Genomic DNA, 14391 nt, shown 5'->3' with positions numbered 1-14391 from the left:
CGACCTGCCCAAGATCACACAGCATGGAAGAAGTAGAAGGCATGTAGGAATCTGATGCTGTTTTCCTGAGCTCCAAGACACCTCCCAAACAAAAGTCATGAAATGCATTTCTGATTCCAAGGCAAAAACAAATCTTTCTTGGTGCCCTTCAGAAGTCCCATGTAGTCTTCAAGCCCAGTCCCTAGAACATATACAGTAGGTTCCCCCTTATCTGTAGTTTCATTTAAGGAATGTTCTGGAAATGTTAATATTTTTCCTGTCTCTTTCAAAAGACAGAGACTGCATTCATGTAACTCTTATTGCAGCATACATTATAATTGCTCTATTTTATCAGTGGTAATTTTTGTTGATTTCTTACTGTGCCTAATTTACAGGCTAAACTTTACCGGAGGCACATGCGTACAGGGAAAAACACAGTGTATAGAGAACTTGGCATTACTTACAGCTTCAGGCATCTGCCAGGGGTCTTGGTACACATCCACTGCCCACAAGGAGGAGTACTGTATACCTTCCCGTCTGCCACTCCTTCTAAGTATTAAATTATCTAAGCTCTATGAGGGATAGAGTCATGGTTTATACATGTTTGTGACCAGAACTTGCCACAAGGTAGGGACACAATTGATGTCTGTTGCATGGATGAAAGAAGTTGGAGCTCACTTTAAACCTGTGAACAATTCTCTCCTCACTAAGGAGGCTAGACTTGTGAGTATTTGAGAGTCCACTTCTACCTGCACTGTACCAGGTTAGGTTGTGTAGATGGGTGGACTTACCTGTCTTTGATCTTTCATGGCAACCAGTGGTGAGCTGCAGCCCGTTTGCCCCAGCTCACTACAGCTAACTGCTAAATTTTCAGAGTTTGGGTAGCCAGTTATTAAATTGTTGGTAGCTTCAAATGAGCCATGGGGGGAATATTCACACCATAAATATTGGCAAATGATAAAGTGGAGCACCCCCTTATACACACCAGAAGTGGTTGTGAAACATTTACCAGGATATCACTGATCACAAACATTTGTCTGCAGCACTTGGAGTATGTAAATAAAGAAGTCCCAAATGGAAGGGGGCAAAAGGGAGCCTTGTGGAGTGTGGCAACTGTTCCCTACCTTGCTGTGAGTATATGTGTGTAAACGATTACCAAGCTGGGACTGGCGATGTGGCACAGCATGTTAATGCCCTGGCCTGCAGTGCCAGCATCCCATATGGGCGCCGGTTCAAGTCCCAGCTGCTCCACTTCCAATCAAGCTCTCTGCTATGGCCTGGGAAAGCAGTAGAAAACAGCCCAAGTCCTTGGGCCCCTGCACCCATGTGGGAGACTGGAGGAAGTTCCTGGCTTCTGGCTTTGGATCAGTGCAGCTGCAGCCATTGCAGCTAACTGGGGAGTAAACCAGGGGATGGAAGACCTCTCTCTCTTTCTGCCTCTCCTCTGTCTGTTTAACTCTGACTTTCAAATAAATAAATAAATCTTAAAAGAAAAGTTTACCACTAACTGATAGAATAAAAAAGGGAGAGAACGATCCAACATGGGAAGTGGGATACACAGCAGACTCATAGAATGGCAGATGTCCTAAATAGCACCCTGGCCTCAGAATCAGCCCTTAAGGCATTCGGATATGGCTGAAGAGCCCATGAGAGTATTTTAGGCATGGAAAGCCAAGACACTCTGGAAAAAAAAAGAGGACCTAAATGAAAGATCTCTGCGAGTGAGATCCCAGTGGAAAGAACGGGCCATCAAAGAAGGAGGTACCTTTCTCCGAAGGGAAGAGTGAACATCCACTTTGACTATGACCTTGTCAGAATAAGATCAGAGTCGGAGAACTCAAAAGGCTTCCATAGCCTTGGCAACTCATAACAAGAGCCTAGGGAGATTACTGATGCCATAAACAAGAGTGTCAATTGTTAAATCAACGACAGGAGTCACTGTGCACTTACTCCTCATGTGGGATCTGTCCTTAATGTGTTGTACAATGTGAATTAATGCTATAACTAGTACTCAAACAATACTTTACACTTAGTGTTTCTGTGTGGGTGCAAACTGTTGAAATCTTTACTTAATATATACTAAATTGATCTTCTGTATATAAAAATAATTGAAAATGAATCTTGATGTGAATGGAAGGGGAGAGGGAGCAGGAGATGGGAGGGTTGCGGGTGGGAGGGAAGTTATGGGGGGGGGAAAAGCCATTGCAATCCATAAGCTGTACTTTGGAAATTTATATTTATTAAATAAAAGTGAAAAATAAGTTTACCAAGCTGTACATTTACAATTAGCACACTTCATGCAATTTACTGTATGTGCACTTTTCTCAGTAAGAAATAATCCCCAATCTGTGCAGTGAGCGAAGGGTTGATCCTGAGGGTCCCTTTCAGAGATCCCCATGCAGCAGAATGCACAGGCAATCCCCAGCTGCCCTGAAGAGCGTCACTGATGATGCAGCCCAGTCCAGGACGTTCTCTGTTCCATAAGAGGGGGCAAAGGTGGTCAAAACAGCTGCTGGAAGCAGGAACCTAAGTCCCTTCACATGTTTTCTTTGCTGCTGTCATCTCTCACCTCTGTAATTCCTGGCTCTGTGGCTAGGGACAGTGCTGTTTGCTGACGGGCAGCATGACTCACTACTCGGCAGATCACTTCTCTAATTAAGTGGAGAGATGGATGGATATTTTCCCATACTTGGGCAGAAGCCTTATTCGCTTGGATCCTTTTACTGGAATCACTCAGTTTTACATTTGAGGGTGGGTTTTCTCCACTTGAAAAAAAATGGTATGCAGAATCTTTAGTTCCCCTCAAATAACCAGATTTATAAAGAAAACAGAGCAGAAAGAAAGTACTTCTCAAAAATCCATCCTCATAGGGGAGAAGTGACAACCTTGACCAAGCTTCCTCCGTGAAACAACCTCCCTTCTTTCCCTGCCCCCTCTCTCTGCCACCCGGCTGAACTGCTTGCTTGGGGAGCTGCTCTTTTCTGCAAAGGAGAGACAGGAGCTCCAGCAGGATCCAGGAAGTGGGCAGAGCACACTGGAGGGCAGGAACAGGAAGGTCTAACTTGGTCACATCCCTTCTCAAAGAGGCAGGCACAGCCTCCATGGGAATGGAAAGGTAGACAAGGATCTGTCAGCAAAGCACTGTGGGGAGCAACCCGGACTAGACTAAGTTACTGGAATTAAGACTTATTCTATGCATCTGCTCTCCCACAATATGGCGCTGAGAAGGGAAACAGCTTCTACACAGCTGCCTCCAGTTCAACCAATAGACTGTGGGACCTGCTCCTGATTGGAGGAGAGCAGCGTACTCGGCGTGTGGGTAGCAGAGTTGGGATTGGCGGAAGAGGACTATAAAAGAGGAGAGAGACGGCATGCACCAGGAACATCTAAGGGGAACATCTATCTGAAGGAACACCTGTGCAGCCCCTGAGAGAGCTGGCCGGCGGTGTGCCGCTCTCCTGCGGAAGTGGGGAATGTGGCAGGGGGAACCGCCCTTCCACGGAGGTGGAAGGGTCGGTAGCCAACCCGGGAAGAACCAGCAGCAAACCCGGGGAGGGCCGAGCAGACAAAAGAACAGCGCAGGGTCCTGTGTCGTTCCTCCACGAAGAGGGGGAGCGACAAAGCACCACTGTCATAGCCTCAGGAAATCAGTTTATTCCCCCATCTCCTAGCCATGCTCAGGAACACCTCCTCAGCTGAGACTGGCTCAAGCCCAGATGCCCAGAGGGCAGTGGTAGACAGATACATCTTGAGGATTTATTTATTTCTAAGTAGGGTGTTGGTAGGTTTGGAAGTCCCACTCAGCCCTCTCAGCTGAAGTCATGAAGCTTAGCCATTGGCTTAGCTCTCTCCCATGTCTGCTTTGAGCAGGGTGAGAGTGGGGTGTGCAGGTTTCACTACTCTTTCACTGTATTCATTGGGTTCCTGTGCAAACTTGCCAGTTCTAAGAGTCCAGTCTTGAATGCCACGCCTACTTAGATAAGACCAGACTCCCTGCCTTGTTTTTGCCAGGCTTTTTCTCTGCAGGGATTCTCTCTCTCTCTCTCTCTCTCTCTCTCTCACACACACACACACACACACCTGTCTCTGCCATGCCTAAGCTTTCCACACCCAAAAGACCACCCGATACTTTGATGTGCCAGTAATTCCCGACCGCACCCCTTCCTCAGCAGCCTTAGGTGGCTGAGATCCCAGCGTGCCTCCTGCCCGAGTTATAACAACTCGATGAAGTCACAAAGAACAAAGTCCTCAGATGATCTCGGCAAATCCAAGTAATGTTTAGTCCACACGTGATGCCAAGGCCCAATCAGAGGCCCAGTTCTAACTCCAATGTCCAAAGAAGGCCTGACCTGCTCCTTCTTTCTGGGAGGGGTTCAAACAGAACGTGTGAGTCCCTGCTGGTTTCTGACCCAGGGGCTGAGGTAATGTTTGGGACCCAAGCCCAGGTCTCTTTCAAGGGACACTGCGGTCAGGTGAGATGTACCCACTGTCGTGCCAACAATGTCAGCCCCTATCATGCTCTCATCAGGTCACCTCCGTATACCAGAAGCTATTCAGACAGGCTGGGAGGTAGGGCGAAGTAGGAGAGGAGGTCTAAAGAATGAGGTCAGGTGGAAGGATCAGCTGCCATTTTGGGTGGCTGGTTCCCCCACAGCAGCGACGGACACAATAGGCATTTAAGAGATGCTTGCTGAATAAGAACATAAATAACTGCATCAAGGAATTCGTGAGCTCACAGAAGTCTCATTCATGCTCTCCTTGACTCCCTGTCACCAGCCCAGTTTGCCTTTTTCTTTCATGCTTCCTTCAGCTAAGTAGTGTTATGTCATTTTCTCCGAAGTGTAAACTTGAAGTCCTTCAAAACTAAAAGCCTTACTTGTAGTCATCCAATAAAGCTGAAAGCAAGCCCCAGACGACTTTGAGTGGCTCCTGACCCACTGCACATGCTACTCAAGCAGACTGAAGCCCTTCCAACTCATCAGAGAGGTTAGAAGCCACCAGAGCATCCTGGGAAGACAAATAAATGCCACCTCCTTTACTCATGGGGTTCCTAGCATACTTCTGTTCCAATCCCTCCTCCTCTAGCAGCAGCAGCAGCAGCAGCAGCAGCAGCAGCAGCAGCCATGCACTTAAGACTCTGCACTCCCAAACTCCCACCATCAGGGGTTTGGTGGGCAACTCACATCGGGGGTGATGGCCAGGTCGCTTGGACCAGGCCTCTCCCCAAGCCTGCAGCTGCCTGAACACAGAGCCCCTGCTGCAGTCATCAAAACCCACCAATCTTCTCCTTCCTGCTTCAGTCACCAAAGTCCTTGGAGGTCTTAGGGTTCCCCCACCCTCCTCCCAGCCGGCACTTGTCGGACACTCCCTGGACCTCCCTGAAGGTTAAAATGTCCCGACTACGTACCGACTCATTCCAGCCACTTGCCCAGCAGTCCTCCCAGTGCTGTGCTCGGAAGTTGGAGGAGGGACCGGGTGCGAGGACAAGGCTGCTGGGGAAAGGCCTGGGCTCGTAACCTCCTGGCCAAGTGAACTGAATTTCCAGATGAAGGCCGGAGGAGGGACGAGCAAATGAGAGAAAGGAAAGGAGGCAGGACCAAAGCTAACCCCTTCTTTTTTCTTCCTAAACTCAATCCAGATTTGCCTTCCGAGGACTGCTTGAAACTGATCCCCGCGGCTCTGACTCGTCCTTTCTTAAAGACATAGTCTCCACTTTGGGGGTGGGGCATGAGGGACATCTCACCTGGCCAAAAGATGTCTAGAGCCAAACATAAAGGGAAAGACAGCCTAAGTCTAAGAGTCCTTGTGCCCCCGCCTCTGCTCCAGTGCCCAGCTCAGAGCTGGAGGTTGATCTGCGATTCCTTCAGAACAGCTGACTCAGGACCTTGGCTGGGGAACTCCAGACGCTCTGGCGGAACTGCGCAGCTGTCATGGGAGATGGGCCAGTTTCTTGACACTGGCCAAAGCTGGAGACTCAGGGTGTGTGGGAAAAGGAGCACTGGACCAGGAGTCCTGGCTCTATCGAGACCTCCCTGTGTTGCCAACCGCAAGCCACTTTCCCTCTCTTTGAAAAGACAATCATTACAGCCCTGCCCAGCTCCCAGGCTGCTGTATTCTCCCGCTGAGCAAAAGGCAGCTTTCTGGCCGGCACCGCGGCTCACTAGGCTAATCCTCCGCCTGTGGCGCTGGTACACCGGGTTCTAGTCCCAGTCGGGGCGCCGGATTCTGTCCCGGTTGCTCCTCTTCCAGTCCAGCTCTCTGCTGTGCCCAGGGAGTGCAGTGGAGGATGGCCCAAGTGCTTGGGTCCTGCACCCGCATGGGAGACCAGGAGGAAGCACCTGGCTCCTGGCTTCGGATCAGCGCAGCGCGCTGGCCACAGCAGCCATTTTGGGGGGTGAACCAATGGAAAGGAAGACCTTCTCTCTGTCTCTCTCTCTCACTGTCCACTCTGCCTGTCAAAAAAAAAAATACATGTATATAAAAAGGCAGCATTCTTCGGAAACCAGTGTCTGACCTTGGTGTATTGCCCTAAGGTGGCACCAGGTATTTTACACAGATCAGACCTTGGGCCTTCAGTGTGATTGGATGGGGGTGGAATCGAGGTGTGAGCTGGTGAGTGTGTTGACACGGAGCCCCATGGTTATGTGTGCAAAGGAAGGAAGACTTACTGCTTCCTGTGTTCTCTCTCTGTGTGTGTGTATTTTAAAGATATATTTTATTTATTTGAAAGACAAAGTGACAGAGAGAGGGAGAGACAGAACTCTTCCATGCACTTGTTCTCTCCCAAGATAGCTGCAATGGCTGGAGCTGGGCCAGGCTGAAACAGAGCAGCTGGGACTCGAACTGATGCTCTGATAATGTGGTGCCAGCACTGCAAGCTATAACTTAATCCACTGCACCACAATGCTGCTCTCCCCTGACCCAGCAAGGTTTCTTACAAGATGTCAACCATTCTTCAGGATCTGCCATCCTAGCATGTGCAAAGTGGCCATACCCACATTCTCATGTCCTCCTTGTTCCCATATCCCTCTGGAGGAAAACAACCTAGACAATCACCCCGGCAGAGCCTGGGGCTCAAGCTCTGGCCATGGTTTCTTCCCCATAGCCCTTTTTACTGTAGACGGCAGCTCCTCTTCCTCCCTAAAGCTTAAAGCTGCTGGCCTCCACTCAAGGTCCTTTTCATGCTGTCTTCAGAGTGGGACAGGATCCCCAAGTCTCCCCCGCACTTCCTGGTTGTTCCCACACAGCAGCTCACAGGGCCATTTCCTTTGGAGCCATGGATCCCAGCTCTGTCTTCTTAGTTCAATCACCTGAAGAATTTTGGAAAAAAATATCCCTCCCTTCATCGCAGTCCCTGGAGTAAGATTCCAATAGTCTGCAATGAGGCCCTGGGCACTGTAGTTGTGAAAGCTCCCTATGATGGTTCTTTATTTTTTTTAACTTGAGAGGTAAAGCCACAGACAGAAGGAGAGACAGAGAGAGAGATGTCTTCCATCTGCTGGTTCACTCCCCAAATGGCCACAAGTGGCTGGAGCTGGGCCGATATGAAGCCAGGAGCCAAGAGCTTCCTCCTGGTCTCTCATGCGGGTGCAGGGGCCCAAGGACTTGGGCCATCCTCCACTGCTTTCTCAGGCCATAGCAGAAAGCTAGATCAGAAGAGCAGCAGCCAGGACATGAACTGGCACCCATATGGGATGCAGGCAGCGGTTTTACTCAGGCAAGCTTAACCTACTATGCTACAGTGCCAGCCCCATCCCCAGGTGATTCTAATATGCAGGCAGAGGTGTAGACCACAGATTTCAGGGTCTCTGCTGTTTATAACATCAGGGAATTTCAGCACGGTAGACCGGATGACATATACATGGAAGGGACACAGGGAAGGTTCAGTATCCCCCAAAGGCTTCCCAGAGGCCTTGGGCTCCCTCCATGCATCATCGCTCTCTTAGGAGAACAAAATGGCAGTGACTCACACCACAACAGTGGGCTCTGTGTTGAGGCCTTTGCATGTATTACCTCATTGAATCCTCACAATCACCTTAGGAGGTATCATTATTAACCTCATTCTACAGTAGAGCAAACGGAGGTATACAGCAGCTCAGCAACGGGTCCAACAGTGCACAAATAGCAAGTGGTATAACGGAGGTTTCCATGCAGGCATGCAGCTGGCAATCAAGCCCTATGGCACACCTCCCTGGCTGCCAATCATCAAACCTGGTACTGCTCTCAGATGCTCCCTTCCTACTTAGAAGGGCCTGCATTCCATACCCCGGATCTGAAGAAGTGCTGGGGCTGATAAAGTGGTACTGAAAGAATTAAAGTAGCAGGCCTAAACTTCCTTCCCCAAAGCTGAAACCCCATGGAGCGGGGGTTGTATAGTTATCTTTACAAGCTGCACCTGTGTGAGGATGAGGGGCTGAAGCTGTGTAACCCTTGCCTCACCTGTGGTTGAGATGTCCTTTGAATTCCCCGCACGTGTTTCGAGTTTTCCGCGTTGTGAGTTGATTTGCTAACGAGTTTTCTGCAATGTGAGTTAATTTGCTAATGATTTCCCCGCGGTGTGAGGTGATTCGTTAAATGGTACCATGTGGAATGTCTCTAAAAACCCTATAAAAACCCTGACCTTTGACTTCTCGAGGCGGCTCTGTTCCTTCATTTTCAGAGAGCCCCAGCATGCTGGTTTAATAAACCCCTTGCTAATTGCATGAGAGGTCTCTTGGAGTCATTCCTTGGGCGGTGGATGCTTTCTCGACCCTAACAGTACCACCTAGTGTCCATTCAAGTGTCCTTTGTCATACGTAGGTGATTTGAATTTGAAGGAACTGCATTTGATGGTTGACACTCATCTTCTGCAGAAGACAGAGAGCTGCAATGGTTACAAAATTGACTGTGTGGGCAGACAGATCTGGATGCATGCCTCAGTTTGGCTACTGGCTTCTAGTGACCATAGATGAAGTCCCCAGTCTTCTTGTTCATCAAGTGAGATAATCAAACTCAGTTCCTAGAGTCCCAAGGATAAAGTGGGAGTGCAGGGAGAGGTGCCTATACACATGGGTGTCTGAATCCATTCTTGCCAGGCTTTCAGTCCCACCCTCTGGCAGATGAATCTTCTAAGACATGCTAAGGATCCCTGTGACAGTCTGGTGGTGTTTATTGATCCTTTATTGGAAAAATACTTTATAAAAATTTAATTACTTGAGAAGGAAGGTGAGAGAGACAGAGGGAGACAGACCATTTGCTGACACACTCTCCAAATACCCCCAACAGCTCCACTGTTTGGGGCCAAAGCCAGGAACCAGGAACTTAATCCAGGTTACCCACACGGGTGGCAGGGACCGTCTTGTCAGCTATCATTACTGGCTCTCAGGGTCTGCATTAGCTTTTTTTTTTAAAAGATTCATTTATTTATTTGAAAGAGTTACACACAGAGAGAAGGAGAGGCAGAGAGAGAGAGAGAGAGAGAGAGAGAGAGAGGTCTTCCATCCTCTGGTTCACTCCCCCATTGACCACAATGGCCAGAACTGTGCCAATCTGAAGCCAGGAGCCAGGAGCTTCTTCCAGGTCTCCCACGCGGGTGCAGGGGCCCAAGGACTTGGGCCATCTTCTACTGCTTTCCCAGGCCATAGCAGAGAGCTGGATAGGAAGTGGAGCAGCTGGGCACCCATATGGGATGCGGGCACTGCAGGCGGCGGCCTTACCTGCTATGCCACTCCACCGGCCCCTACATTAGGTTTTAAATACATGAAATTACCCAGGATTATAAAGGAGACTGATCACTATACTAAAATGCATCTGACAATATAGTCATGCTTGTTTCTTGATTAACACATTCACTATAATAACATCTACAAGTGGATCTAATGAGTCCTCTAATTTTGAAGTACATAATGATAAGCATAAGTGAGTTTTTAAGATACTTGCACCAACTATAATGTTGTAGCTATAATTCTACAGCCACAGACCTGGCTAACAGCACTGTAGTTTGTTGCTCTGGAGACAGGTTTGCTTTCTTTTTAGCTCACTGGGCAACCTCCCTGATCTCTCTGCTCCCATCTCTTCGGTGAAGATGAATTGAGTTGATGTGCACATGTATAGGGTGCATCCAGGTGGGAGACAGAAGAGAAATTATTTAAGTGTTAGATCCTACTATCTTCTACAAAATGGCTCTTATAAGTCAGGGATCCCAGTTAACCCCAGGGCAGAACTCCATGTCCAGTGAAATCCTCCTAGTATGCAAAAATCATTCAAACACCATGTATGATGCTGACCATTTGTATTCTTTGGGGACCTGAGATCTTTATTTTTTTAAAAAGATTTCTTTATTTATTTGAAAGTCAGAGTTACAGGGAAGGTGGAGGGGGAGGGGCAGAAGGAGATGAAGAGAGAGATTTTTCCATCTACTGGCCCACTCCCCAAGTGGCCGCAATGGCCAGCCTGGGCCAGGCTGAAGCCAGGAGCTTCTTCCTGGTCTCCCACATAGAAGCAGGGGCTCAAGAACTTGGGCCATCTTCCACTGCTTTCCCAGACTATGAGCAGGGAGTCTGATTGGAAGTGGAACAGCCAGGACATGACACGAAGTGACAGCCATATGGGATGCCAGTGTTGTAGGCGTTGTCTTTACCTACTATGCCACAATGCCAGCTCTGGGACCTGAGATCTTTAAAAGGTTTCCTTAAAAATATTGCCAAGGGGCTGGTGTTATGGTATAGCAAATTAAGTCATATGGCATCCTATATGAGTGCCAGGTTTGAGTCCCGGCTGCTCCACTTCCAATCCAGCTCCCTACAAATGCACTTGGGAAGGCAGTGGAAGATGGCCTGAGACTGGATGGAGTTTCAGGGTCCTGGTTTTGTCAGGCCCAGCCCCAGCTGTTGTGCCATTTGGGGAGTGAACCAGTGGATGGAAGATCTCTCTCTCTCTCTCTCTGTAACTCTGTCTTTCAAATAAATAATTTTTTTTAAAAAAAAGAATAAAATATTGCCAAAGGCAGGTCATTCCAGGTCAAGAAGCAAGCTCCTTTTCAGGGACTGCCCACCCTTTGGCCTCTCCTCAGTAGAGCCCTAAGGCCTCCAATTATAGCCCCACTGAGGCCCCGCCTGTTGCCCCTCCCCCACCCCCAGACTGCCATAGTTACATGCTCTACCATGGCCAGGCTTCCCACTTAGGACTGGAATTTTCCTACAATCATCTAACAAGGTAACTTGGAAACCTGAAAGACTCCCTAACTTGTTGCAGTTGACATGGTCAGAGAGGGGGTTTGAAAGTATCAGAGCCGGCCTGCGCTAGAGCTCACTTTGCTAACCCTCGGCCTGCGGCGCCGGCACTCTGGGTTCTAGTCCTGGTTGGGGCGCTGGGTTCTGTCCCGGTTGCTCCTCTTCCAGTCCAGCTCTCTGCTGTGGCCCGGGAGTGCAGTGGAGGATGGCCCAAGTGCTTGGGCCCTGCACCCGCATGGGAGACCAGGAGGAAGCACCTGGCTCCTGGCTTCAGATCAGCGCAGCGCGCTGGCCGTGGTGACCATTTGGGGGGTGAACCAATGGAAGGAAGACCTTTCCGTCTGTCTCTCTCTCTCACTGTCTAACTCTGCCTGTCCAAAAAAAAAAAAAAAAAAGTATCAGAGACACTCCTCCACAGCAAACATGGCGACTGAAGCCCAGAAAGGCAGGAGCACGGCCAGCACTGTGGTGGAGTGGGTAAACTGGTGACTTGTGGTGCCAGCATCTCATAAAGGCATGGGTTCAAGTTCCAACTGCTCCACTTCCTATCCAGCTCTCTGCTAATGTGCCTTGGGAAGCAGCAGAAGATGTGCTTATCCCCTGCACCCATGTGGGAGACCTGGAAGAAGCTCCTGGCTCCTGGCTTCGGATCAGCCCAGCTTGGTCCATTGCAACCATTTGGGGAGTAAAGAATGGATGGAAGATTTCTCTGTCTCTGCCTCTCTCTTTCTCTGTAGCTCTGCCTTTCAAATAAAAAAAATCTTTTTTTAAGAAGCAAGGACTTGTCTAAGTCCACGTGGCAGTTTGTTTCCAGTGCTGAGTCTGGGACTCAAGATTCCTCTCATACAGGCCTGCTGGGTTAGAGGAAAATCTCTACTCTCTCTCACTCCTCCTTCTATCTCATCTCTTTGACAGTCCCTGTCACTTGAATTTCCTTCTAGATATGTTACCAACCCATCAGCGCTTGCCTTGGATCAGGCCCTCTCTCTTTCTACTTCCATAGGCTCTCTTACCACGGCCTTCCCATCAGCCTCCCCGACTTGAGTCTCAACTTCCAGCATCCTAATCTGTGCTTCTGTCCAGGTCACATGGTAAGAGTTCCAAGAGCTCAGAGAAAGCCTACCGTTCTTGAGTGCAAGGTCCTCACACATCACAAAGCTTCATATCCTGCCATGTCACAGAGAAAGAGACTAAGGCCTGGTCAGGGGAATGCAGCTGGCCAAGGTCTGATGGTAAGCAAGAGGTAGAGCTGGGAGCACAGTCGGGTCAAAGGGTCATGGAATCTGCGTGCTAGGAAGAGGTTTAAGTTTAATGCTATTCCCATGACATCACCCAACTCTCAGAATCACACTGCCAGTTTCTATTGTTTCAGGTAACAACTGGAAATACTGTTTTCATCAGGACCATAATTGCTACTTCCCCTTCTATGCAGTCATTTTGGAAAAAGCCGGCAATGCTCCACCTCCTTCTCCCACTTCTCCCAAGGCTCTGAAACAGTCCTCCAGCATCAGCCAGCTTGATTTTCTTCCTTATCTGTTCCAGGCATAGGCAGGCCCTGCCTGTTCACCAACCATGTTCACAAATATTTCTATTGGCCTGGGCCCAAAAATCGCTTTGCCAATCTCATGTCATTGGATTCCCCTGTTGCTCTGAATCTACTAGAATATATTAGACCATGTTTGCTTCCTCTCTGCTTCCCCAGCACCGTGTATTAGACCTGACAGATGGACACTCAGTCTTTGAGAAATGAATGAATGAGTAAGATAAAATACTGTTATGGCTGAAATAAACTGAAAGGAAAAAAAGAAACACAGTAAATCTTGTTCTCCAGGAGCTTAAAGTTTACTTATGAAGACAAAATTGAGAAACTAGTCATAAGAGAACTAGGAAGCCACATTTGACTTTCCCTCCAAGCCAAGCAGGGGTCTGGGGTACTCTCCCCAGACTGGAATGAAAAAACTAGTTGGATGCAAGGCACAGCAGCTCGGGTCAAGGAGGTGCAATGATCAGAGACAGAACCTGGAATCAAAAAGAATGAGGATCAGGGTTGCAAGAGCTGTGGAAAACAGATGCTTCTTTCTCTCAGCTCTGCAACATCTGAGGATGTGATGAGAAGATGGTCCTGTGAAAATCAGGAAGTGGATCTGCTGATGCTGTGATCTTGGACTTGCTGCTTCCAGAACTGTGAGTAATAAATGTTTGTTGTTGAAGCCTATGGCACATTATTATAGCAACGTGAACTGACTGAGACACTTTAGTAGTGAAAATAAGTTCAATGCAGCAGAGAAAAAAGGTTCTGCAACTATTTCTTCAAGCCCCAGTGTGCAGCTTTAGGAACTTCTTGCAGTAAATTTATTGACCTTACCTGTGAGTGGGAGAGGACTTGTTCAGGCCACCAGCGGGGGCAAATGCTACTAAGTGACAGATTCAGCGCTCAAGGCTTTATGTGCGCAGCGCAGCAGAGCAAGTGCTTTGGCACTTGAAGCATGGGAAATATTCTGAGAGGCTGTGTACAGTGACCAAGAATGGATGTGAGGCATGGCAGTCAGGCAATTCTGAAGCATGTCTAAGGCTAGGAAGGAACAGGATTCAGGGAGGAGCCCAATTGGTCGATCCAGCACCACAGCAAGCCAAGTAAAGTGCTGCAGAAGGAAGAAGAACCAAGGTGAAGCTAGAAGGCCATGGAAGACCTTGACAGGTCAGAAGTTTCTACTCTACAGTGAGTAGGTATCTCTGAAAGTTTCCACATAGAGAGTTTCCTAATGAATTTAGTCAGGTGTCAAAATAAGGAAGTTTTCAGTCTTAGGTCCAGCCCTGACTCTCAATGGCCCTAGACAAGTCATCTGGTCTATATCTTGCTTGTGAATAGGATGCAGAGATGACATAGTGAAGATCCTAGGCTTTGAAACTAGAGAGACCTGGATTCAAACCTCAACACAGCAATGTATACATGCACCAACACATCACATGGTTAAGTATGTATAATTTGCACGTGTCAGGTTAAAGCAAAAGCAAAATCAAAATACCAGCTCATCACTTCCTTGCTATGTGACTTTGGGCAGGTTAATTATGTCTTTGAGCCTCAGTTTCCTAGACAATAGTAATGCTATCCCTGCAGGCCTGTATAGATTCATAGCAACAGGGCCCCACTTGGCCCAAATGGGGATGCCCCCTTCCTCTGACCACTCACTTTCCCTTGAAA

The 14391-nt window shown here is 48.5% G+C and overlaps 1 protein-coding gene across 7 annotated transcripts in view; it reads right to left on the bottom strand.

Annotated features, from left to right (window-relative positions):
- NHSL2 (NHS like 2) overlaps positions 1-14391 on the bottom strand; it is a 304501-nt gene that overhangs the window by 142467 nt on the left and 147643 nt on the right. Inside the window, exon 1 of one of the 7 annotated variants that reach the window (XM_089324271.1) lies at positions 5387-5652. The exons of 3 other annotated variants lie outside the window; for them this stretch is intronic. The gene's annotated coding sequence lies outside the window, so the exon portion shown is untranslated. Of the gene's footprint in view, positions 1-5386; positions 5653-14391 lie in introns of those variants that run through there. 3 more of the 7 variants (XM_089324272.1, XM_089324270.1, XM_070067125.1) reach the window with 3 other exon arrangements.

This window comes from Oryctolagus cuniculus, chromosome X (genome assembly GCF_051225735.1).
Source record: "Oryctolagus cuniculus isolate XC-2025 breed Fujian yellow rabbit chromosome X, ASM5122573v1, whole genome shotgun sequence".
Lineage (NCBI taxonomy): Eukaryota > Metazoa > Chordata > Mammalia > Lagomorpha > Leporidae > Oryctolagus > Oryctolagus cuniculus.
This window is presented reverse-complemented; position numbering and strand designations above follow the sequence as displayed.